The following is a 26,201-nucleotide window of genomic DNA, read 5'->3' as shown; positions in this document are numbered from 1 at the left end:
CATATTTAAATTCAAAACAACCAAGTTTTCGTTTTAATAATTGTTGCGTATCTAGGGTTTGGGATGTCCGTCTCCGGCATGTGGCAATTTTCACAGATTCATTTTTTAATCAAATACAAATCGATCCTTCTCTTTTTGAAGGGTCCCGGTGCTTAGCTTCCTTCTTTTGTGGAGAGTAAAATGTTAAGAAGGGCCCTGGTGCTTAGCTTCTTTCTTCTGTGGAGAGTAAAATGTTTTGCCGTTATTTTATAATAGAAAACTAATTATTATTAATTAATATAAATATAATGTTAGTTTACAATTAAAATAAAATGATACATATTTATGTAATATAAATATAAATATGAAAAAATTATATTAAATTTTATATTTTAAAATAAAAATTATTTAATTTAATATTATAATAATAATAATAATAATAATATTTTAAAATATATCATTATATTTGTAGATTTGCTTTCAAGTTATCTTTATTATTCCATATAAAAGTAAGTTGTATGGTGTCAAAGGTATTTGGAAGCAGAAGATCTACAAAAAGTATTTATGCTCGTAGCAATATCAAAATTGATTGGTAAAATATGAGAAACAATCATCTAATATAATTAAATTGTTAGTTCGTGCTAACAAATTTAAATTTAGAATTTTTGGTATAAAAACTACGTAGATAAAGCTTGAATAGGTAACTTGAACTCTAGCTCATTATGAGTTTGGAGTCATTTTTCAATCAAAATGGATGGTAATGTGCCTAAATGCACTCTTCAACTTAGTAAGGGAAAGATGATGTCCCATAACGTTAGTCTCTCTTATTCAAATCTGAAATTATGCTCAAAAAACATTGTATAAAGAAATTATAACCTATATTAATAAATCTTATGAACACTATTTATTTTTTAACAAAGAACACTCAATTTGAAGCAATCACATAAACAAAGTTACACAATGTAGCAGCTAGGGCTAATTTTTTCCTTATTATGACATGGTTTGTAGGGCCTTTTGTCGTGTTGACATTAAAACCTGAACAATATCAGACCATTAGAAAATTGTCATAGCCTCATGGAAAACTGAAGTCTTATCAACCATATATAAGCTCAATCCCACAAAAATCCACCTTAATGTTGATTTCCTTTACAGTTTTTTAAGGATTTTCTTCAAGAAGTGTATAGAGAATTATGACATAGTTATTGAAGACGGGTTAAAGGAAGAAGATGAAGGTTATATGGGGAGCAAGATCCCAAACATTGTAAAACCAAGTGGATCCCAATAGTCCATAACATTTTAAATGGGGGGGAATGCCTAAACTGGTTGAGATTTTGTCACATAATATTGCACATTCATTAAAATTATCATTATCATATCCCCTTGGATACAAACACATTTTCTAAATGTATGCCTCCTTGATAAATATTGTCATTGCCTCATTTTCATTCCCAATCATTAAATGGAACTACCTGTTTGATGAGCAACCACCCATCCAATATTTTTCTCATGTTCCGTGGGAGTGGAATTTTAAATTTCATTTTTATGACATTTGTCATTATGTCTTAATTCGTTTCCATGAAATCCTGTTTTGAAAAGTACCTTCTAGAATTAGTAAAAACTTGAAAGAAGGCCTAGAGTCAATCAATCATTGGTTTGTGGAAGAGTTATTTTCCTATATCAAAGTTTTTGAAAGTGAGGTTGATCCTCACATTTTACCCCATTATATCCTAGAAATAGTGGCTCTAAGAGAAGTTGCAAATCAATTTGTCTTAAATGGGCAAGCCAAAAAGCTCATCAAACACAAAAGAAAATTTGGCCTAGTTTTCCATTAAAGTTTGGTGACATAAATATCAGGGATAGAGGGCATGGATTCTAGGAAGCCAAAGAGCTTCAACTAGTTTGGTTATTTCATTTAATTCACTATGAATGTGATCCTAATGGAAATATTAACGTTCATTGTATAATATTTATCTATATGAGATTATTTACGCACTAGGAACATCCATTTGATGAAATTTTCATAGATATTAATGATTATAAATAGGCTATTGAAAGAGGAAAACTCAAATATCGAAAGAACAAACCGGTTGCAAACATTTAGGGAAAAACTGTTGGAAATTTTCCCAAAAGAAAAGATGTACATATCAACATTTATGTTGAAGAGTAAAAGACTTCTGAGTTGTTTTAGTTTAATTTCAACCAACTCACTTCTAATCATTTTGCAGTTTCTCAAAATGAAAAAGGGCTAAAAACAAGAAAATAAAAGATATTGTTGTCATAGGTAGGGAAGAAGAAGTTATAATAACAAAAACTCTAAAATAAAATATGGAAAGTGTAGTAGAAACAAAAAAAGTAGAAGAGGAAAGAACAAGTGAACAAGAAATTATTGAAATTAATTCTCCTGAAGGAAGAGAACAAAAGAAATGGGAAACTATAGAACATGAAGAAATGGGAATTGATGACGAAAAAGAGACGTAGAAACCTAGTGAAACCATCACTAAGAAGAATGCGGAGATAACATAATCACACAAAAGAATGGATACTATCTCTACTAAATCTCCTCTGACCTCAGTGACACCCATTTCTCCTAACATTCCTTGGGAATCATTTTTGTTCAAATCATTTTTTGAGTTATAGGGAGTTCCACATACAATTCCTTCTTTCATAGATCATTAATTCAATTCTCAAATGAAATTAGTGGTAAGAAGAACAAAGAAAATAAAACATCATCCTTTAGAGACTATGTTCGAATTTAGCTAGGAGGCTTAAGGAGACATGAAAGAGAAAGCCCAACAATCCTCTGAGGCTTCAGGAGCTTTTCTTAATTACAACCAGTATCATTTGAACAAGCTTGTAGCTTCATATGATAACCGTCTACAAAAGTTTAAATTTTTGGAGAATAAAATGGAGAAGACTAGTTTATTGAATGAGGAAAATTTGCACAATAATTCTACAACTTTAATTTAAGGATTCCCTGTATAAATGGAAAATCCAAAGAAGAAGTTTCAAAATGAACGGAAATAGGTGAAACCAAAACATGAACAACACATTCAGGAGATAAGAAAAATACATGAGGATCAAACTCATATCTGGAGAGAAGCCAAAATCTCAAAGCAGGTCTAAAATCATGATGACATCCTTAAAAGAGGAAATCCAATCTCTTTGTCATGAATCTATACTTAGCCCCTTTTTTTTCCTCTAATGTATCATTAAATGAGGTGTAACTACTTATACATACCTTATAAAACCTCACTAAGCATTCATTCTAAAAGTTTGTATCCCACCAGGGTTAATTTTCTTCTATGAAATATGTGGGCTCTCACTTGTTCCCCATGGATCTTGCAGAACCAGTCATTGGATTTCTTATGAAGCCCTCATTAGAGCGCCACAATTATTCTTGTTTGTCTATAATTCCTGGCCTCTCGTCATCCTAAACCTTAATAAGTTGCTAATTGTTGATTCTTGACACTTATACACTGAGTAACTGTGATGTATGTTCTACCTTAGTTAGTTACTCACATTAGTTGAATGGCCTCATAGGCGAGTGTATGTCACATTTAGAACCACATGGTATCACCTTGTTTCTTTTGAACTGGGTTTTTATGACCCATGCAACATAGTGGGAGTGTAGCACAATTAGGTAATGTCACCCTAGCTCAGCCCATGTGAAGACACCGACCAGCATTATCTTTTGCACGGAACGTGGTACTGAGGGTTAGTGAAATAAAAAGAGGTAGGTTAATTCCTTGACCCTACTTCCAAACCATGATGAAATCTCTTCCCTGATTTCTTTATATGCCACTCGAACCTGTTGACGTTTGCACCCTCTACGATTTATGACATGCTAGTTTTTGGTAGCATCAGAAGTGCCTTAGCGTTGAAAATTGGTGGAGAGGCTAAGGCACGTGAGTTCTAAAGAACAAAGAAACTGTTTGCTGAGATTCCATCGCGATTGTATTTTATTAAAATAATGAATATTTTTATTGGAATTCCTAATTCTAAACTTAGCGAAATTATAATATTAATGGGTATTAATAAAAATGTGGGTGAGAATGATTTATTAGGTAGACCAAGTCATGTTTTAATCTTAGCCATTAACTAGAGAATTAATGTTGGTCATTGAATACTAAACAAGAAAAGTATAAAATGGAGGTTTGGGGTTCATTTGGAAACAAAGAGAGAGAGAGAGAGAGAGAGAGAGAGAGAGAGAGAGAGAGAGAGAGTTTGATTTTTGGGGATAGGAAGCTAAGAAATTCGAACTAAGTCATCATTCATCTCCAGAGGGGCAGTCAGAATATGGAGAAGGACTTTCTAGACAATACTAACAAATAAGTGGACAAAGCTTACAGAGAGACAGTGCAGTAGATTGGAGAGCTGACATTACGCCAGTCTGGGTCCACACAGTCTTGACGTAGAGCTTAAGAGGATGATGCACAGTGCACGTAATGCCAATGAGGAAATAACTGGGGTGAGCCAGTGTTGTGCTTGATCACCTGGAATTCTTTACTGTGATGTGAGGTAAAACTCACGCAGATTTTTTGCCAACATTTTTCTCTCCAAAGGATTGCTATATGAGCATCATAGATTTTGATTCATATTAATTTCTCCAGCATCATTATAAACCCTTATAATTGGGGCACATATTTTCTCGCATTGGGGTTTTCCAACGACTATTGTGTGTAAAAATAAGTGTGTCCTATGTATCTTATACTTTGCTCTATTTTTTGTTTCATGAGATCAAATATTTAATTATTGTAGGCAACATAGTTAATTTTGGTCAATATTCAGAGCAACAACTTGATGAATGTAATTTAAAAAATAAGTAGGTGAAGTAGATTCATATTTCTGCACTAGGAGTTCCTTCGAGTCTAGGAATTTTCACATGGTATCAGAGAATTGATTTTGAAACAGGAAGAGCAGATCTAGTGCTAAGTAGTGAGGCTGAAAGCCGCACTTCATAGCAATTCGAATCACCTTCAAGGGATTGCGGAGTACTTATCAGGAAGGAGATCCGAGGAAATATCTCTCCAAGTGAGATGACATAGAGGTATGATTTCTAGCTCCTGAGTATGTAGAGGGAGAGGAAGTGATAGAGAGGTTCAGTGCAGTGCTTGAATGACGTAGTTTCCACGGGGGAAGAAATCTATTGGAAAAGAAAAAAGACACGTAGAAGGGGAATTTTCTCCTCAAAGAACCTTCCACCAAAAAGTTCAAGTCTCTCACTTGCTGAGCAGCTAAGAAGTGACAAGCAATGATTATAGGAGTTACTTCGATAGTTGGGTGAGATGACATTGCATGGGCTCAGATGTCAATACAGGTTGGAAGGACCTTCCAACTATGCCATATGGAAGACTAGAATCTTAGTTCTTATGGAGGAGTATGATTTTGAGGCCTATGTCAATAGTGTTGTAGTTGTTCATGCTGACAACATTCAAAAGAAGAAGCTACAAGCTCAGCAGAGGAAGGCAAAGAGGCTCATTCTCTATCGAGTTCGAGATCATGTGGTCTCACACTTATAGCGAAACAATACACCCTGAGAGACGTGGGAAGCCTTGTCGTCTCTGTATGAAGTCTCTTCCAAACAACGAAAGATGTATTTAGAGTAGAAGTTGCAGTGGACTTTGATGTCAAAAGGAGAAGGGGATAACCTCTATCTTCAACGTCTTATGGACACTAGAGACCAACTTGTTACAGTGGGATTTAGTCCTCAGCCAACCACGTTGGTGAGGATAGCTCTAAATGGAGTCTTTGATGAATGGAAATTTTTTGTGCAAAGCATATTGGGCAGAGAAAAACTACCTTCATGGGAGGAGATGTGGGCATCTTTCAATGGGAGGAGTTAAGGAGGGACCCAGTGAAGGTAAAACTCAGTGGCAGCACTGGGAGTGGCACAAAGATGAAGGAGGAGGAGGAGAACACATCTCTCGCATCGAAGGGACAATAGAAGTTGAGGTGGAATAACGACATTTCGAAGCTGAAATGTTTTAGTTGTGGTGAGATGGATCATTACGCATCCCAATGTCCTTTGAAGAAAAATGACAAGGATGAGAAACATGATCGTAAGGCCGCTTCAACAACTATTAACGAGGATGTGTTTTCCATGACTTCCCACACATCTCTACTAAGGAGATGGGGTGATATTGAGTTTTGGTCAGGAGGACTACATGTGGGAAGCATCCTTGAGGAGTCCACCTCTTAGATCAACTTCATGCTACGAGAGCCCAAGATCCAGCAGTAGCGAGATGGACTTAGTATTAGATGATGTAGCGGATTGTTTGGAGGATATATGCAGTAGCATGGGACCACATACTGGTTAGCATAAAGCAAGGTTAGTAGTGGTGCAGGATACAACAACAGCGCAGAAGATTCAGAGGGTCAGAATCAGTAGTAGTTAGATTCCAACATTCATTGTATTATGCTGAACACAGTTAAGTTAAGATAATTTTTGATGTTTTTCAATGGCTTCTCTTAGCAACTGAGTTGCAGTACAGATGTAGTGTTAACAGTGGTAGTGCTATGAGCATAGCAGATGCAACGTTTGAGAGCGAGTTGTAGTATAGATGCAACACTAAAAGTGATAATGTCATGGGTAATAGTATAGTAGTAGCAACAACACATTGTTGGTGGAATCAACAGTTCACAAAGGATGTGGTCCAAAAATAGAGTAGCATGTAGATGGACATTATTGCTAGAGCACTCTCCTTACTAATATAATGTAGTATACCTAGGGGGGGATAAGATGAGGTACAAAGGGAGGTACCTAAGGGAATAATGTAATAATGGAATGGGCCATAGTACTAAATAAGGTGGTTAACCCGTATCACGTAAGGGGCCACAAGTAGTTAGCAATAATGTAATAAGCCCATGGTATTAGATAGATGGTATTGAGGGAACCATGGTAATGACGTGTGGTATTGTATGTATGAGGCCTATATAGAGGCTAGAGACTCCACATTGAGGGATGTCAAGGATTATTGTATGAATGGGCATATGGCTTGTGGAGTGTTCTCCTTCCTTAAGGAGTGAAAGTATGGTGTTACCTTACCTTAAGGGTTTGATTAATGAAGAAGCATTTTTATTTATCTATATCTTCTTATTTCTTGGGTTTATTTGCATTGTCTTATATTTCTGGGTGAGATCTATAACAAGTGGTATCAGAGCTATAACAAGTAGTATCAAAGCTATAACAAGTCGAATCAGAGTTATAACAAGTGCTATCAGATCACTTGTAATAGATCTGATCCAAAAATATATGATAATACAAATAAACCTAGGAATAACAATATCTGAATATAGAAATACTTCACTTTATTAATATCAAACCCTTAAGGTAGGGCAACACCATACATTCACTCCTTAAGGAAGGAGAACACTCCATTTTGTTCATGTAATAATCTTGACATCCCTCAATGTGGAGTCTCTAGCCTCTATATAGTCCTCATACATATAATACCATGGGTCATTATCATGGTTCCCTCAATACCATCTATCTAATACCATGGGCTTATTACATTATTGCTAACTACTTGTGGTCCCTTACACGATACAGGTTAACCACCTTATTTATTACTATGGACCATTCCATTGTTACATTATTCCCTTGGGTACCTCCCTTTGTACCCCATAATATCCCCCTAGGTATACTACATTCCATCCCCGTTAATATGTTTTGTCAACAGAACATGGGAAGAACACAAATAATAAGATCTAATCAAAAGAGTAGTCCACTGGTACCATGCACGTGCAGCTAGCCATCCAAGAGAAAGGTGAACTCTCGATCTAGCTGGTGTCTCACTCGCTTGAGATGGAAGTTGACCCTGGTGGCTCTTCGGTGTTGATGTGTAGTAGTTGGATCGTTGCTTCTCTCTATCTATCATGTGGCAGTTGTTGTCCTTGTGGCTAATTGCTTGCCATCATGTTGGTTGTTTTCTTACGGGATGGTGTGGGTGATGATATGTTGAAGTTTTAACCCACAAAGTCTTTTTCTTTAATTCACCCCTTACTGGAGCTTGACTGTTATTTGGTGCATGTTGTGGTGCTTGCTATGGTGTTTTATCTTCCAATATTATTTCAACCACTGAGCCCTCATCTGATGTATCAACACGTGTAACCTTTTCTGCTTCAGCCTTTGTTTGTGTTTGATTGTCAATCATCAAAGGCTCATCATTTGATGTCTAAGTTTCATTAGAGCTTTGTGCTACTAACTCCTTAGTCTCTACCTGTTTATTGATGGAAATATCTTGTAATGTAATTTTCTTCCTTTTATACCAGAGCTTCAGGAATTTGTTCAGCACATTAATATTTATATTACCCACAAATTCCATCCAAGGGTATCCCAAAACAACATCCTCATTAACCATATCTGAAGTAGAAAAATAAGAATGCAATACATACTTGTCCATAGAAATCTTCAAATCTTTATAAAATTTCACGTGCTCATTCTTAACCTGCGTGTACTCCATCTGTTTTGCTGGCACTTGCAATTTTTTTTCCAAATTGACATTTATGAGATTTTGCTTGCAACTAGGATTTATAGACACAATGATCTTCTCCTTCTGAATCAATCCATGAACCCTCAATAAGGATATATCAATAGGAAATAAGCCCACATGTTTCTCCTTATATTATTTTTTGGTATGAGACCATCTGTCTAAAAGTAATTTTTCAAATTCTTCATTGGCAGGTTGGAACACTTCTTTTGGTTAAGTAATCCGCACCATGTGGGTGCTCGTCTTCAAAGTTACCCACTACAAAAAATCTCCAATGATGTTCCCATAATTACTTTTTTGATTTTATGTATTCTTCAATAATAGGACCATTATCTTTTCCTATGAAACTTAGAACTGCCATGAAGAGGGTTTTGAAAAAAAAAATTACTTACTTCACGAAAATTTGAAATGGCAACAATTCTGTCAATATTGCTCAGAATCCTTATTATGACCTGTTTTCTGAAATGGAACAACCATTCTGCATCTTCTCATGTGGTAGAAATCTTGATCTAGGCACTGTAATTTCAGATCCGCGCTGTAACTCTTTCGCCATCACCAAAAAATTCTAAAAAAAGAGCTGATTTTAAATCAACGATATCTCCCTCATTGGGACTTTGATTCGACTCACTTTCTGTTTTGAATTTGTGTATTTTTTCACAAGAAATCCAGATATGGAATTAGATTTTGCAGATTTTTCACTAGAACGTATAGATGTATGCTGCAAACTCACTGCCCCAAAAAATGTCTACAACACCACTGAGTTTTGAATCAGCGAGATCTTCTTCATCCAGACTCCGATTTGGCCAATTTTTTTTTTTTTTTGAACTTGAGTATTTTTTCACAAAGAATCCAGATCTACGATTAGATTTTGCAGAGTTTGATTCAAAACATACAGATTTGATCTACAAATTCGCCGGCCCAAAAAATGTCTGCAACACCACTGATTTTTAGATCAGCGATATCTCCTTCATCCAAACTCCGATTTGACCAATTTTTTTTTTTGAACTTGGGTATTTTTTCACAAAGAATCCAGATCTACTATTAGATTTTGCAAATTTTTACCAAAAATGTATAGATATGATCTGCAAACTCGCCGAACCAAAATGTTCCTGCAAAAAAAATAAAAATATTCTCCACTTTTCCCAAGAAAGTGCTCTGATACCACTTGTTATAACTCTAATCCCACTTGTTGCAGATCTGGTACCACTTGTTATAAATATGATACCACTTGTTATAGATCTACCCTAGAAACATATGATAACATAAATAAACCCAAGAAATAACAAGATCTGAATATAGAAATGGTTCATTTTATTGATCAAAACCCTTACGGTAGGGAAACACCATATATTCACTCCTTAAGGAAGGAGAACACTCCACAAGCCATATTCATGTTCAGACAATAATCCTTGACATCCCTCAATGTGGAGTCTCTAGCCTCTATATAAGCCTCATACATACAATACCATGGGTCATTAGCATGGTTCCCTTAATACCATCTATCTAATACCATGGTCTTATTACATTATTGCTAACTACTTGTGGTCCCTTACATGATACGGGTTAACCACCTTATTTATTACTATGGCCCATTTCATTATTACATTATTCCCATGGGTACCTCCCTTTGTACCCCATATTATCCCCCCTAGATATACTACAGATAGAGTGTTAGTTGTTTGTAATATCAAAATTTCTATAGCCTTGAAATTGGTGGATAGGCTAGGGAACATGATTTCTAGAGCACCCAGAAACTGTTTGATGAAATTCCACCCGGATTTTGTTTTATGAAAATAATTAATATGTTTAATGGGTTCTTAAGTATAAAATTAGGGAAATTAAAATATTAATGGATATTAATCAAAATGTGGATGAGAATGATCTAAAATGTGGATCAAGTCATGTTTTAATCTTTTTCATTGATTATATGCTTAATCTCAGTTGTTGAAGACTCAACAAGAAAACTATAAAATGGAGGCTTCTAGTTAATTTGGAAACACAGGGGGAGAGAGAGAATTGATCTGGAGTTCAATTTCTGGGTCTGAGAAGTAGAGAAATTCAACCTAATTGATCATTCACTAGTAGAGGGGCACTGAGAATCTGGGAGAAGGACTTTCCAGAGAACACTGACAGAGAGGCAGAGAGAGCTTGCGGAGAGGTAGTTTCATAGCCGAGAGAGTTGACGGCTGGCCAGTCTAGCCCCACAGAGTGTTGACGCAAAGCCTAAAAGGTTGATGTAATTCTACACAGGGATAACACATATATAATTGGGGTTATCTAGTCTTGTGTCAGATCAACCGAAATTTTTCTTGGTGAAGTGAGGTAACACACACTCAAATAAAAACTCAGTTGATTTGTGTAATCATTATTTCCACATACAATTCCCTCTTTCATAGATTATTATTTCAATTCTCAAATGAAATTAGTGGTAAGAAGAACAAAGAAAATAAAACATCAACCTTTAGAGACTGTGTTCAAATTTAGCTAGGAGGCTTAGGGAGATGTGAAAGAAAAAGCTGAAGAAACTTCTCAGGCTTCAGGACCTTTTGTAAATTACAACCAATATCATATGGACAAGCTTGCAACTTCATATGATAACCATCTACAAAATTTTAAATTTTTGGAGAAGAAAATGGAGAAGAGTGAATTATTCAATGAAGGAAATTTGCAGAAGAATTCTACAACTTTAATTTAAGGATTCCCTGTATAAATGGAAAATCTAAAGAAGAAGTTTGAAAAAGAACCGAAAGAGGTGAAACCAAAACATGAACAACACATTCAGGAGATAAGAAAAATACATGAGGATCAAACTCACATTTGGAAAGAAGCTTGAAGCTCAAAGCAAATCTAAAATCATGATGACATCCTTAAAAGAGAAAATTCAATCTCTTTGTCATGAACCTTTACTTAGAACCCCTTTTTTCCTCTAATGTATCATTAATCGAAGTGTAACTACTTATACATACCTTATAAGACCTCACTAAGCATTCATTCTAAAAGTTTGTATCCCACTAGGGTTAATTTTCTTCTACAAAATATGTGGGCTCCCACTTGTTCCCCATGGATGTTGCAAAATGAGTCATTGGATTTACTATGAACCCCTCATTAGAGTGCCACAAATTATTCTTTTTTATCTACAACTCTTGGCAACTCATAACCCTAAACCTTAATAAGTTACTAATTGGGGATTCTTGACACTTATATATTGAGTAACATTGATGTATGCTCTACCTTCGTTAGTTACTCACATTAATTGAATGGCCTCATAGCCAAGTGTATGTGACATTTAGTACCACATGGTATCACCTTGTCATTTTTGAGCTGGGTTTTTATGACCCATGCGACATAGGGGGAGGGTAGCACAATCAGGTAATGACACGCTAGCTCCGCCCATGTGAACACAGCAACCAACTTGCCCTTTTTCATGGAAGGTGGTACTGAGGGTTGGTGAAATAAAAGGAGGTAGGCTAATTCCATGACCCTACTTCCAAACCATGATGAAATATCTTCCTTGATTTCTTTGTATGCCACTCGAACCTGTTGATGTTTGCACCCTCTACGAGTTATCACATGTTAGTTTTTAGTAGCATCAGAAGTGCTCTATCCTTGAAAATTGGTGGAGAGGCTACGGCAATAGAGTTCTAAAGAACAAAAAAACTGTTTGGTGAAATTCCATGAGGATTGTATTTTATTAAAATAATGAATATTTTTAATGGGGTTCCTAAGTCTAAACTTAGGGAAATTATAATAGTAATGGGTATTAATCAAAATATGTGTGACAATGATTTAGAAGGTAGACCAAGTCATGTTTTAATCTTAGCCATTAACTAGAAAATTAATCTTGGTCATTGAATACTAAACAAGAAAAACATAAAATGGAGGTTTGAGGTTCATTTGGAAACAAACAAAGAGAGAGAGAAATAATTGATTTGGAGTTCGATTTTTGGGGATAGGAAGCTGAGAAATTCGAACTAAGTCATCATTCAGCACTAGAGGGGAAGTGAAAATATGGGAGAAGGACTTTCTATAGAATACTAATAGAGAAGTGAAGATAGCTTACATTGAGGCAATGCAGTAGACGGGAGAGCTAACGATGGGCAAGCCTGGGCCCACAGAGTCTTGATGTAGAGCCTAAGAGACTAACACAAACCGTACATAATGCCAACGAAGAAATAACCGGGTTTAACCAGTCTTGTGCTCGATGACCCAAAACTATGTAGTGTGATGTGAGTTAAAACTCACTCAGAGGCACCCCCACAACCTCTTGCTTATTGGTTATAGGATGATTCAGAGTAAGATTAGCTATATGACATAACCAAGAGTAGAGTAAGTAGTTTATTTTGTAGAATTTTAGTTTTTGAGGATAATAGTGTATTTACCAATTTAAAAAATAATGTCAAATAACAACAAATCATAAGGGACAAGTGTACGAGGCATGTATTTATGAATGTAAAAAATCATTTCAAATAACAAGAAATCATGAGTGACAATTGCCCTGAAGGTAAATTTTGGTCGGAATTAGGGTAAAAACAAATTCAACAAATCCGGCATAAAAATCATGTTTTTGAAGGTGGAAATGGATTTAGCAACATAAAAAGTCTGGCATCAATGTTGAAATTTAACAATTGTAACCTAGATTTACTAAAACCAATACCAAAATTTATCGAAATATTGCCAAATTATACGCAATCTTTCTTGAGATTGTATAGTTAAATTATAATGAAAAATGTCATTACATCTATGTATTATTTTCTCTAATGGAAAATATTAAATGAACATATCTTTATTATGTAATTAATGAAAGTGGTTAAATTATAATAATTAATAATTTGAAGAAGTTGTTAACCAAATTGAATATGAAAAAAAATAAAATAAACACATTTATAGCTATTAATTTTTTAATTTACATTTTTAAAAAAACCTTTAAAGGGAAATATTTGAATTATTATTACTTTATCCCACTTGTGTTTTGTTATGTTATAAAATGACAAAGTTAGATTATAATAAATATGAAATAAAAACTTTTACTGAGCAAGGAGGTAGTGGTGGTGGTGGTTATAGAGATTTGATCCCAATTTCATTATGATTGTTTTACTTCTATATGGGAAAATAATGAAAATGAATATTCAATTAATATTGATTTTAAATTTAATTAGAAAATGAAATATAATGAGTTTGCTATTATTTTTGGATACTTAAGGATATTTGTATTGATATATATATTAATTTTTAAAATATAAAATATTAATAGATATATATATTTTTAAATTTTTTTGATAATATAAAATAAATAAAATTAAAAAGATGAAATAGAATTATGATTGATATAAATTGTGGTACCATTTCCGAAAAATAATGAAATTTAAAAAATAGTTATTTAGAATTTAAAATGTAGTTATTTGGAATCTTAGAACTATTCCAATTAGATATATAAGAACTTCCTAGTTCAAATATCCATTTTCCGGAAATAATGATTAAAACATCATGGTAAGAAACACATTCACATTCGAGAAATTCATAAAAAAAAAAATAATAATTAAATTAAATAATTAGTGGAGAGGATAGCCAACAGCTTGTACACATATCGATGGTAACCCCTTCCACAATTACTCCCTAAGCTTATCTCGATTCCTAGAATATTCGGCATTTGGACGTACATTGGCTTAGTCAAAAATTTGACTATGCCATCTGATTGCGAGGAAATCGGCCATCTAGATATAGATACCCCACTTACTCTCACTAGATATGCTTTGTAGAGTAGGTTATTCTTAATCAATTTGATATTTTCTAATCATAACATAGATAACTAATTAGCGTGGGTAATAAATTTAGGAGATTTAGTCTTTGTAGTAAATTCCACCCTAGCATGAAGAATATGTAACAGATATGGAGTATTTATGTGTATGATAATTGATAACTAGACTCAAATCAACTCAAAGCATTGTTTTACTAAAAAGATTGTAGTTACAATTGTGGTTTGCCACCGACCAATGATATGACTATTCCCTTGCGCTCATCTAGGGTTGTTGTAGTAAAAAGAAAAAACTTCAATCAGTTGGTACAAAAGCTCACACGCTAGGGTATTAGCTATAGATTGTGAAGTCCACGTTTTTGCACCATCCACAAATTATAATTATTTTGAGAAATATAAATAGAGACACGTAATTAACCATAAAATATATTGGTATACTATAAACATTATGAAATGAAAGATTTACCTAAAAAATCTTATACATATTCACATCTAATTTATATAGTTATCAATCAATGCATATTTTGCTATGGGTATTGTTTTTTGATATTTAATTTTAAAAAACTGATTGAATAAAATATTTTAATTACTATTTTTGTTATCACCTCGTCAAACTAATAGATAAAATAACTTTTTCTTAAAGCTTTTCTTCTCCTTTAAGGGAAATCTATCAAAAATTTTAAAAAACATGAATCTAAGCTGTTTATTTTGTAGAATTTCAGTTTTCTACTATAATAATAATTTATGAATTTAAAATAGCATTTTAAACAATAACTAGGAGGAGGAATTGTGAGGACTCCCAATTTCGGTAGGAATTTGGGCAAAAAAAATTAGCAAATCTTGCAAAAGTTTGAAGGTGGAAATGTATTCAACACCATCAAAAAATTTCTCAGGCACCCAAAATCTTGAAATTTAACAATTGTAACTTTAATTTTAAAATATCTCTACTTCAATTTAAAAAAATATTGCTCCATTGTCATGATTTTCAAAGCAAAAAGCATTTTGTTTAGAGTACCACAATCATAAGAAATCTTCATTGAAATTGTATCCTGAAAAATATAGCTACATCTATGAATTACGTTTTCTAGTGAAAAATATTAAATAAACATATTTTTATTCTGCAATTAAAACAAGTCGTTAAATTATAATAATTATAAAATAAATAATGCCAAAAAATTGTTAAGTAAATTGAATATGAAAAAAAAATGGAATAAACACATTTATACCAAACATTTATGATGAACCACACTTGTTGGCTCAAAACTTGTCCACCAAAAAATTCTCTGGAAATATTTGAATTATTATCATTTTATCCCACCAATATTTTTATTATGCTACTAAATGACAAAATTAGATTATAATAAGTGGTCAAGAGATTTGATCCTAGTATGGATGAATAATAAAATGAATATTTAATTAACATTAATTTTAAATTTAATTAGAAAATTAAATATTAAGAGTATGTTATTATTTTGGGACATTTGAGAATATTTGTATTTATATTTATATTAATTTTTAAAATATAATATATATATATATATATATATATATATATATATATTTTAATTTTTTGATAATTTAAAATAAATAAAATTAAAAAGATTAAATAGAATTATCCTTGTTATAAATTTTTATAAGATTTCCAAAAATAATGAAATTTAAGTAATAGTTATTTGGAATCTACTAAAGTATTTCAACTAAATATCTTAAATCTTATTTTAAATATCCAATTGGAAAGAATGATTACAGAGATCCTTCCAATTAAAACATCACTGTAAGAAACACATCTTACATTCACATTGGAGAGATTCATACAAAGCAAAGAATAAAAATTAAATTAAATCATTGGTGGAGATGATAGCCAACCATTTGCACACAGATCGATGGTAACAGATTGCACACTTACTCTCCAATCGATATGCTTTGTACGGTTGGTTATTGTCAAGCAAGTTGATATTTTCAAAGCATAACAGATATAACTGACGAGCGTGGGTAATAAATTTAAGAGATTTAGTCTTTGTAGTAAATCCGCGCTAGCATGAGGAATATGTATATATGTGTATGCTAATTGATAACTAGACTCGAATCAACTCAGAGCATTGTTTTACTGAAAGGGTTGTAGTTACAATTATGGCTGAAGACAAGCTGAGGATCAGCAATGAATCCCAGAAAATTAAGAAGCATGTTGGTGTGTCACTGGCCAATGATATTCACCAAGTCGCGGTGACTATTCACTTCGGCTCATCTAGGATTACTGAAGTAGAAAGGAAAGACTTCAAGAAGTTGGTCCGAAAGCTCACAGGCCAACGTGACAATGACAAGTGCAAGAAAATGAAGGGCAATGAGACATTGGGTACGAAGAAAACAGTAGTGGATCAGAAAAAAAAAAATGTTTCAGAGTCTTCATCAGATATTGCAATTGTTACTATAGAACCACTAAACGAACCTGCACCAAACGAAGTCTGCTCTGCACTGCCATCAACTTTTGTTGATTCCTTGTGCGGACCAAGCAACGTTTGCTGGAAAGAGGTGGAGAAACCAGGAGCCCAGCCCGTCCCTCCACTATCATGCCCAATCCCGACATATGATGACTTTCAACGGATGAGTTCTACAGATATTTTTTTCCTGGAAGCTATGAAAATTTTAGATGATATCGGCGAGGGATGGATCATATCTCGGAAGAGGGATGGATCATACAGGGGTGGAGGCGCCCCTCCGTACCCATGATATCTTTCCAGGCATGGATCATATAGATAATCTCCTTGCTGATATGATCTGATGATCCAAACCCATGATTTCTTTTATTGACCTAGTAGCGACCTCTTTGAAGGTCAGTGTTCCTTCTGATTTCATAATATTAGAGCATGCTGAAGTTGTGTAGAGCATAATCAACTAGATCTTGCTCTTGCTCTTGCTCTTGTTTGTTTTCTCACAAGGGTCTTTTCTCGTGTTGACATTAAAACCTGAACAATATCAGACCATTAGAAAATTGTCATAGCCTCATGGAAAATTGAAGTCTTATCAACCATATATAAGCTCAATCCCACAAAAATCCACCTTAATGTTGATTTCCTTTACAGTTTTTTAAGGATTTTCTTCAAGAAGTGTATAGAGAATTATGACATAGTTATTGAAGACAGGTTAAAGGAAGAAGATGAAGGTTATAGGGGAGCAAGATCCCAAACATTGTAAAACCAAGTGGATCCCAATAGTTCATAACATTTTAAATGCGGGAAATGCCTAAACTGGGTTGAGATTTTGTCACAGAATATTGCACATTCATTAAAATTATCATTATCATATCCCCTTGGATACAAACACATTTTCTAAATGTATGCCTCCTTGATAAATATTGTCATTGCCTCATTTTCATTCCCAATCATTAAATGGAACTACCTGTTTGATGAGCAACCACCCATCCAATATTTTTCTCCTGTTCCATGGGAGTGGAATTTTAAATTTCATTTTTATGATATTTGTCATTATGTCTTAATTTGTTTCCATGAAATCCTGTTTTGAGAAGTACCTTCTAGAATTAGTAAGAACTTGAAAGAAGGCCTAGAGTCAATCAATCATTGGTTTGTGGAAGAGTTATTTTCCTATATCAAAGTTTTTGAAAGTGAGGTTGGCCCTCACATTTTACCCCATTATATCCTAGAAATAGTTGCTCTAAGAGAAGTTGCAAATCAATTTGTCTTAAATGGGCAAGCCAAAAAGCTCGGCAAACACAAAAGAAAATTTGGCCTAGCTTTCCATTAAAGTTTGGTGACATAAATATCAGGGATAGAGGGCGTGGATTCTACGAAGCCAAAGAGCTTCAACAAGTTTGGTTATTTCATTTACCTCACTATTAATGTGATCCTAATGGAAATATTAACATTCATTGTATAATATTTATCTATATGAAATTATTTACGCATTAGGAACATCCATTTGATGAAATTTTCATAGATATTAATGATTATAAATAGGCTATTCAAAGAGGAAAACTCAAATATTGAAAGAACAGACCGGTTGCAAACATTTAGGGAAAAACTGTTGGAAATTTTCTCAAAATAAAAGGTGTACATATCAACATTTATGTTGAACAGTAAAAGGCTTCTCAGCTTTTTTAGTTTAATTTCAACCAACTCACTTCTAATCATTTTGCAGTTTCTCAAAAGGAAAAATGGTTAAAAATGAGAAAATAAAAGATATTGTTGTCATAGGTAAGGAAGGAGAAGTTACAATAACAAAAACTCTAAAAGAAAATATGGAAAGTGTAGTAGAAACAAAAAAGTAGAAGAGGAAAGAACAAGTGAACAAGAAATTATTGAAATTAATTCTCTTGAAGGAAGAGAACAAAAGAAACGGAAACTATAGAACGTGAATAAATGGAAATTGATGAGGAAAAAGAGACACAAAAACCTAGTGAAACCATCACAAAGAAGAATGTGGAGATAACATAATCACACAAAAGAATAGATACTATCTCTACTAAATCTCCTCCAACCTCAGTGACACCCATTTCTACCAACATTCCTTGGGAATCATTTTTGTTCAAATCATTTTTTGAGTTATAGACAGTTCCACATACAATTCCTTCTTTCATAGATTATTAATTCAATTCTCAAATGAAATTAGTGGTAAGAAGAACAAAGAAAATAAAACATCATCCTTTAGAGACTGTGTTCGAATTTAGCTAGGAGGCTTAGGGAGACGTGAAAGAAAAAGACCAACAATCCTCAGAGGCTTCAGGAGCTTTTCTTAATTACAACCAATATCATTTGAACAAGCTTGCAGCTTCATATGATAACCGTCTACAAAGTTTAAATTTTTGGAGAAGGAAATGGAGAAGACTAGTTTATTGAATGAAGAAAATTTGCACAATAATTCTACAACTTTAATTTAAGGATTCCGTGTATAAATGGAAAATCTAAAGAAGAAGTTTAAAAAAGAACCGAAAGAGGTGAAATCAAAACATGAACAACACATTCAGGAGATAAGAAAAATACATGAGGATCAAACTCACATTTGGATAGAAGCCTGAAGCTCAAAGCAGGTCTAAGATCATGATGACATCCTTAAAAGAGGAAATCCAATCTCTTTGTCATGAATCTATACTTAGCCCTTTTTCTTCCTTTAATGTATCATTAACCGAGGTGTAACTACTTATACATACCTTATAAAACCTCACTAAGCATTCATTCTAAAAGTTTGTATCCCACTAGGGTTAACTTTCTTCTATGAAATATGTGGTCTCTCACTTGTTCCCCATGGATCTTGTAGAACCAATCATTCGATTTCTTTTGAACCCCTCATTAGAGCACCACAAATTATTCTTGTTTGTCTAGAATTCCTAGCCACTCGTCATCTTAAACCTTAATAAGTTACTAATTCTTGATTCTTGACACTTATATACTGAGTAACTATGATGTATGTGCTACCTTCATTAGTTACTCACATTAGTTGAATGGCCTCATAGCCAAGTGTATGTGACATTTAGTACCACATGGTATCACCTTGTTGTTTTCTAACTGGGTTTTTATGACCAATGAAACATAGTGGGAGTGTAGCACAATCAAGTAATGACACCCTAGCTCAGCCCATGTGAACACACCGACCAACATTCTATTTTTCACGGAAGGTGGTACTGAGGGTTGGTGAAATAAAAAAAGTAGGTTAATTCCTTGACCCTACTTCCAAACCATGATGAAATCTCTTCCCTAATTTCTTTGTATGCCAATCGAACCTGTTGATGTTTGCACCCTCTACGATTTATGACATGCTAGTTTTTGGTAGCATAAGGAGTGCTTTAGCCTTGAAAATTGGTGGAGAGGCTAAGGCACATGAGTTCTAAAGAACAACAAAACTGTTTGGTGAGATTCCATCACGATTGTATTTTATTAAAATAATGAATATTTTTAATGGAGTTCCTAAGTCTAAACTTAGCAAAATTATAATATTAATGGGTATTAATAAAAATATGGGTGAGAATGATTTAGAAGGTAGGCCAAATCATGTTTTAATCTTAGCCATTAACTAGAGACTTAATCTTGGTCGTTGAATACTAAACAAGAAAAGTATAAAATGGAGGTTTGGGGTTCATTTGGAAACAAAGAGAGGGAGAGAGAGGGAGGGAGAGAGAGAGAGAGAGAGAGAGAGAGAGAGAGAGAGAGAGAGAGAGAGAATTGATCTAGAGTTTGATTTTTGGGGATAGGAAGTTGAGAAATTCGAACTAAGTCATCATTCAGCACGAGAGGGATAGTGAGAATATGGAGAAGGACTTTCTAGAGAATACTAACAAATAAGTGGAGAGAGCTTACAAAGAGGCAGTGCAGTATACTGGAGAGCTGATGGTGGGCCAGTCTGGGTCCACATAGTCTTGACACAGAGCTTAAGAGGCTGATTCATAGTGCACATAATGCAAACGAGGAAATAACCGGGGTGAGCCAGTGTTGTTCTCGATCACCTGGAATTATTTACTGTGAAGTGAGGTAAAACTCACTCAGATTTTTTGCCAACAGTTTTCTCTCCAAAGGATTGTTATATGAACATCATATATTTTGAATCAGATATTTCTCCTGCATCATTATAAACCCTTAGAATTGGGGCACCTATTTTCTCGCATCGGGGTTTTCGAGTGACTATTGTGTGTAAAAATAAGTGTGTCCTATGTATCTTATACTTTGCCCTATTTTTTGTATCATGAGATCAGATATTTAATTATTGTAGGAAACATAATTAATTTTGATCAGTATTCAGAACAATAACTTGATGAATGTAATTTAAAAAATAAGTAGGTGAAGTAGATTCATATTTGTTGCACTAGGAGTTCCTTCGAGTCTAGGAATTTTCACATGGTATCAGAGCATTTATTTTGAAACAGGAAGAGCAGATCTAGTGCTAAGTAGTGAGGTTGAAAGTTGCACTTCATAGCAATTCGAATCCCCTAGAAGGGATTGCGGAGTCGTTATCAGGAAAGAGATCCGAGGAAATCTCTCTCCAAATGACATGACATAGATGTATGATTTCTAGTTCGTGAGTTTTTAGAGGGAGAGGGAGTGATAGAGAGGTTCAGTGCAGTGCCTGAATGGCGCAGTTTCCACCAGGGAAGAAATCTATTGGAAAAGAACAAAGACACGTAGAAGGGGAATTTTCTCCTCAAAGAACCTTCCACCAAAAAGTTCAAGTCTCTCACTTGCTGAGCAGCTAAGAAGTGACAAGCAGTGACTATAGGAGTTATTTTGATAGTTGGGTGAGATGACATCACATGGGCTCAGATGTCAAGACAGGTTGGAAGGACCTTCCAACTATGCCATATGGAAGACTAGAATCTTAGTTCTTATGGAGGAGTATGATTTTGAGACCTACATTAATAGTGTTGTAGTTGTTCATGCTAACAACATTCAAAAGAAGAATCTACAAGCTCAGCAGGGGAAGGCAAAGAGGCTCATTCTCTATCGAGTTCGAGATCATGTGGTCTCACACTTATAACGAAACAATACACCCTGAGAGATGTGGGAAGCCTTGTCGTCTCTGTATGAAGTCTCTTCCAAACAACGAAAGATGTATTTAGAGTAGAATTTGCAGTGGACTTTGATGCAAAAAGGAGAAGGGGATAACCTCTATATTCAATGCCTTCTAGACACTAGAGACCAACTTGTTACAGTGGGATTTACTCCTTAGCCAACCGCATTGGTGAGGATAGCTTTGAATGGAGTGTTGGATGAATGGAAAGTTTTTGTCCAAAGCATATTGGGCAGAGAAAAACAACCTTCATGGGAGGAGATGTGGGCATCTTTCAATGGGAGGAGTTAAGGAGGGACCCAATGAAGGTAAACCTCAGTGGCAGCAGTGGGAGTGGCACAAAGATGAAGGAGGAGGAGAAGAACACATCTATAGCATCGAAGGGGCAATAGAAGTTGAGGTGGAAGAAGGACATTTCGAAGCTGAAATGTTTTAGTTGTGGTGAGATGGATCATTATGCATCCCAATGTCCTTTGAAGAAAAATGACAAGGATGAGAAACAGGATTGTAAGGCCGCTTCAACAATTATTAATGAGGATGAGTTTTCCATGACTTCCCACACATCTCTAGGAGGGAGATGGGGTGATATTGAGTTTTGGTCAGGTGGACTACATGTGGAAAGCATCCTTGAGGAGTCCACCTCTTGGATCAACTTCATGCTACGGGAGCCCAAGATTCAGCAATAGTGAGATGGACTTAGTGTTAGATGATGTAGTGGAGTGCTTGGAGGATATATGCAGTAGCATGGGACCAGATACTGGTCAAAGGAAAGCAAGGTTGGCAGTGGTGCAGGATACAACAACAGCGCAGAAGATTCGGAGGGTCAGAATTAGTAGCAGTTATATTCCAACATTCACTGTATTATGCTAAACACAGTTAAGTTAAGCTAATTTTCGATGTTTTTCAATGGCTTCTCTTAGCAACTGAGTTGCAGTACAGATGTAGTGTTAATAGTGGTGGTGCTATGAGCATAGCAGATGCAACGTTTGAGAGCGAGTTGTAGTACATATGCAACACTAAAAGTGATAGTGTCATGGGTAATAGTATAGTAGTAGCAAGAACACATTGTTGATGGAAACAACAGTGCACAAAGGATGTGGTCCAAAAATAGAGTAGCATGTAGATGGACATTATTGCTAGAGCACTCTCCTCGCTAAGATAATGTAGTATACCTAGTGGGGATAATATGAGGTACAAAGGGAGGTACCTAAGGGAATAATGTAATAATGGAATGGGCCATAGTACTAAATCAGGTGGTTAACCCGTATCATGTAAGGGACCACAAGTAGTTAGCAATAATGTAATAAGCACATGGTATTAGATAGATGGTATTGAGGGAACCATGGTAATGACGTGTGGTATTGTATCTATGAGGCCTATAGAGAGGCCTGAGACTCCACATTGAGGGATGTCAAGGATTATTGTATGAACATGCATATGGCTTGTGGAGTGGTCTCCTTCCTTAAAGAGTGAATGTATGGTGTTGCACTACCTTAAGGGTTTGATTAATAAAGAAGCATTTTTATTTATTTCCATCTTCTTATTTCTTGGATTTATTTGCATTGTCTTATATTTCTGGGTGAGATCTATAACAAGTGGTATCATAGCTATAACAAGTAGTATCAAAGCTATAACAAGTGGCATCAGAGTTATAACAAGTGCTATCAGATCACTTTTTATCGATCTGATCTAAAAATATATGATAATACAAATAAACCCAAGAATAACAAGATCTGAATATAGAAATACTTCACTTTATTAATATCAAACCCTTAAGGTAGGGCAAGACCATACATTCACTCCTTAAGGAAGGATAACACTCCACTTTGTTCATATAATAATCCAGAAATCCCTCAATGTGGAGTCTCTAGCCTCTATATAGGCCTCATACATACAATACCATGGGTCATTATCATGGTTCCCTCAATACCATCTATCTAATACCATGGGCTTATTACATTATTGCTAACTACTTGTGGTCCCTTACACGATATGGATTAACAACCTTATTTATTACTATGGACCATTCCATTATCACATTATTCCCTTGGGTACCTCCCTTTGTACCCCATATTATCCCCCTAGGTATACTACATTCCACCCCCCTTAATATGTTTTGTCCACAAAACATGGGAAGAACACAAATAATAAGATCTAATCAAAAGAGTACTCCACTGGTACCATGCACGTGCCTCTAGCCATCCAAGGGAAAGGTGAACTCTTGATCTAGCTGGTGTCTCGCTCAGTTGAGATGGAAGTTGACCCTGGTGGCTCTTCTGTGTTGATGTGTAGTAGGTGTATCGTTGCTTCTCTCTATCTATCATGTGGCGGTTGTTGTCCTTGTGGCTAATTGGTTGCCATCATGTTGGTTGTTTTCTTACGGGATGATGTGGGTGATGATATGTTGAAGTTTTAACCCACAATGTCTTTTTCTTTAATTCACCCCTTACTGGAGCTTGGCTGTTATTCGGTGCATGTTGTGGTGTGCTATCTCCCAATATTACTTCAACCACTGAGCCCTCATCTGATGTATCAGCACGTGTAACCTTTTCTGCTTCAGCCTCTGTTTGTGTTTGATTGTCGATCATCAAAGGCTCATCATCTGATGTCTAAGTTTCATTAGAGCTTTCTGCTACTGCCTCCTTAGTCTCTCCCTGTTTATTGATGGAAATATCTTGTAATGTAATTTTCTTCTTTTTATACCAAAGTTTCAGGAATTTGTTCCGCACATTAATATTTATAGTATCCACGTATTCCATCCAAGGGTATCCCAAAACAACATCCTCATTAGCCATATGTGAAGCATAAAAATCAGAATGCAATACATACTTGTCCATAGAAAACTTTAAGTCTTTATAAACTTTCACGTGCTCATTCTTAACCTGTGTGTACTCCATGTGTTTTGCTGCCACTGACAATTTTTTTGCCAAATTGACATTTATGAGATTTTTCTTGCAACTAGGATTTATAGACACAATGATCTTCTCCTTCTAAATCAATCCATGAACCTGCAATAAGGATATATCAAAAGGAAATAATCCCACATGTTTCTCCTTATCTTATTTTCTGGCATGAGACCATCTATCTAAAAGTAATTTTTCAAATTCTTCATTGGGCAGGTTGGAACACTTCTTTTGGTTAAGTAATCCCCACCATGTGGCTGCCTCATCTTCAAAATTACCCACTACAAAAAATATCCAATGATGTTCCCATAATGACTTTTTTTCTTTTATGTATTCTTCAATAATAGCACCATTATGTTTTCGTGTAAAACTTAGAACTGCCATGAAGAGTGTTTTGAAAAAAAAATACTTCGCGAAAATTTGATATGGCAAAAATTCCGTCAATATTGATTAGAATCCTCATTATGACCTGTTTTCGGAAATGGAACAACCATTCTGCATCTTCTCATGTGGTAGAAATCTCGATCTAGGCACTGGAATTTTAGATCTGTGCTGTAATTCTTTCGCCATCACCAAAAAATTCTGAAAAAAAGAGCTGCTTTTAAATCAGCGATATCTCCCTCATCGGGACTCTGATTTGACTCATTTTTTGTTTTGAATTTGTGTATTTTTTCACAAGAAATCCAGATATGGAATTAGATTTTGCAGTTTTTGCACGAAAACGTATAGATGTATGCTGCAAACTCACTGCCCCAAAAAATTTCGACAACAACACTAAGTTTTAAATCAGCGAGATCTTCTTCATTCGGACTCCGATTTGGCCAATTTTTTTTTTTTGAAATTGAGTTGATGACACCCCATAAGCATCAACAAATGGGGTGGCAGCGAAAGGGATTAAACGAGAGTTGATGACACCCCATAAGCATCAACAAATGGGGTGGCCAAGAGGAAGAATAGAAGCATAGTAGGGGAAACAAGGGTAATGTGGCATTATTAAGGCCTACAACAAAACTTGTGATCTCCAGCATGCAACACAGTCATTTATGTCCAGAATCATAACCCACATCAGATACTTGAGTTGAGGACACTAGAGGAGGCTTATTCCAGTAAGAGGCCAGATGTTGTTCACTTTAGGATTTTTGGGGTCATCGATATATTTCAATGTGACCAAAGATGGATGGAAGAAGCTTGAGCCAATAACAGATTTGGGTATATTTTTGGGGTACACTAATACACCTCACAATTATCGTGTGTACTTACCGACCAACAAGATGACAGTGGTTCATAGGGATGTCAGATTTGAGGAGGAGAAGTCCATGCGAGTTTCTCTTGAGAGGGAGCTTGAGCTACACGTAGATGGGGATATTTTAGCTCCTAAGGTTGATTAGCCTCAGATTGATGTGGAGTGACCACATGTAGAGGATCCAGGAGTTAAGACATCCACTCAGGAAAAGTCTTCTAGAGAAGGCAGAAACCATGCCAAGAGGCTAACATATTGTTGGATCATGCACGGCAGAATGTGGGAGCACCCAATTCTCAGTGCAGGTAGAGGAGGTCACTTGAGAGGTA

Source organism: Pinus tabuliformis, chromosome 7 (assembly GCF_031772625.1).
Source record: "Pinus tabuliformis cultivar Carrire ecotype Pingquan chromosome 7, CPIR1, whole genome shotgun sequence".
In the NCBI taxonomy this organism is placed as follows: Eukaryota; Viridiplantae; Streptophyta; class Pinopsida; order Pinales; family Pinaceae; genus Pinus; species Pinus tabuliformis.
This window is presented reverse-complemented; position numbering follows the sequence as displayed.